Consider the following 2,573-nt stretch of genomic DNA (forward strand, 5'->3'; position numbering starts at 1 on the left):
CATGCTCACCTGAGGTTTTCTTCCCTTTTTTGGTGGAATGTCCCCGGAAGGTCATACTCTGCCATTTTGCCTCTTAATGCATGTGCTTGAGTCTACCTGCCCAATTCCTGAAAGCTCTTAATTACCAATTTCAGATGCTTCTGATGTACTGGAAAATGGCCTCTCCCTAGCATTACTGTGATCAACTATTATTTTAGACAGGCAGTGTGACAACTGCATGACCATCACCTGATAATTGCCTGACATACCTGGTGGGTGGGGGGGGGGCCCTCTTCTGTCCTGCTTATGCCTAACTAACTACCTACTGTAACAGAAATTAAATAATCTGCTCTTGAATGATTTTGGGATTAACAAAGAAATCAAGAAGGAAACTTTAAAAAATTTTAAATCAATGATAATAGTGACACAACTTATCTAAACCTCTGGGATAAGCAAAAGTGGTGCCAAGAGAAAAGTTCATATTTAATGCCTATATCAAAAAGTCTGGAAGAGTGCGAACAGACAACCTAATGTCATACCTCAAGGAACAGAGAAACAAGAACTAAACCTAAACCCAGGAGAAGAAGAGAAATAGCAAAGATCAGAACAGAACTAAATGAAATTAAAATAAACAAAAAATACAAACGATAAATGAAACAAAAAACTGGTTCTTCGAAAAGATAAAAAAAATTGATAGAATATTAGTGAGATTAACCAAGAAGAGAGAAGATCCAAATAAGCTCAATTAGAAATAAAACTGGAGATATTAAAACTGATATCACAGAAATACAAAAGACCATTCAAGGCTACTATGAGCACCTTTACATGCACAAACTAGAAAATTTAGAGAAGATGGATAGATTCCTGGAAATATACAACCCTCCTAGATTAAATCAGAAAGAAATAGAAACCTCAAATAGTCTAATAACAAGCAATGAGATTGAATCAGTAACTTATAAAACTGCCAACCAAAAAAAGTCTAGGACCATATGGATTCACAGCTGAATTCATATGAATTGATACCAATTTTGCTGAAACTATTCCAATGATAGAGAAAGATGGAATCCTCCTGTATTAGTCAGGGTTCTCTAGAGGGACAGAACTAATATGACATATATATATCATATATATATGAGTTTATTAAGGAATATTAACTCACATAATCACAAGGTCCCATGATAGGCCATCTGCAAGCTGAGGAGCAAGGAGGACAAAGCAGAAGAACTTGAAGTTTGATGTTCAAGGGAAGGAAGCATCCAGCATGGGAGAAAGATGTAGGCTGGGAGGCTAAGCCAGTCTAGTCTTTTCACATGCTTCTGCCTGCTTTTTATTCTGGCCTTGCTGACAGCTGATTAGATTGTGTCCACCCAGATTGAGTGGGTCTGCTTTTCCTAGTCAACTGACTCAAAGGTTAATCTCCTTTGGCAGCACCCTCAGAGAAACACCCAGGATCAATACTTTGCATCCTTCAATCCAATCAAGTTGACACTCAGTATTAACCATCACAAGTCCACCCCTTGTCAACTTGAACCCATACACATCTCCTGAGATCATACATAATATTCGATTAAAGACAATGATAAGGTCATAATTATGCCAAACATAATACAACTATCCTTCATACAACTGGAAATACACCAATCCCCAATCTAAATGTTATTACATGAAGTTAACAACACTTAAATGCTGACATGAAGTCAATAAATCTTCTGTCACATGATAAAGGAAAAAAGAAAATAAAATGAAGATATTTTCTTAGTACAGGTGTATACATGCACACACATATTTTTTAAAAAAAGAAGTAGAAAATACTCATGACAATTATAGTCCTCGTTTCTGCAACTGGTCACATGGTCATAGCTGGCATTAATGACTACCTTCTTCTGTTACCCATTCTGTATTCCCTTTGCCTTCAGCAAGCACCTCAGCAGGTCATGTTTTTTTTCCTGGTGGAGTGACCCAAACCTTCATTCCTGAAAGGTCTGTGCCATTTGTAGTCCTGCCTGGATTGGGCTTTGTAGTTTCCCATTGACCTTAATCACAGGGCATGGTAATGCTAAGAGATGCCCTAATGGATCTCCTGTATTCCATGTATATTCTTCTTTAGCTCTGTTGTGGAGTAGTAGACTGATTTTATCTTGATAGTCTGGGTCAATCACCCCAGCCAACACTGTAACACCTTCTTAGTCTGTTGGCTTAAAGGTAGGAAGAGCCCAAAGTGTCCAGGTGGCAACCTTAATTTACAGTTTAATGGAAATGTTGTGTGCCCTGGTGGCAGTGTTCCTCCCTCTGGAACTAAGACCTCTAGGCCAGCAGAACATAGTGTCACAGGAACAGGAAGCAAAAATTTTGCTAGTGGGTCACTAGGGGTGATGGTGAGTGTTGCCACTTCCACCCCTTGATTCCTGGACCCATGAATCCTGGCTATGGGAGAAACAGTTCCATATACCGGATGCAATTTGGAGCATGCTCAGCCTTCTGGAGAACTTTGCCCCAGCCCTGCAAAGTATTGCCACCTAGTTGGCATTGTAGTTGTGACTTCAAAAGGCCATTTCACCATTCTATCAATCCAGCTGCTTCAGGATGGTGGAGAA

The sequence above is a fragment of the Hylobates moloch genome, unplaced genomic scaffold (assembly GCF_009828535.3).
Source record: "Hylobates moloch isolate HMO894 unplaced genomic scaffold, HMol_V3 SCAFFOLD_15, whole genome shotgun sequence".
Classification (NCBI taxonomy): Eukaryota; Metazoa; Chordata; class Mammalia; order Primates; family Hylobatidae; genus Hylobates; species Hylobates moloch.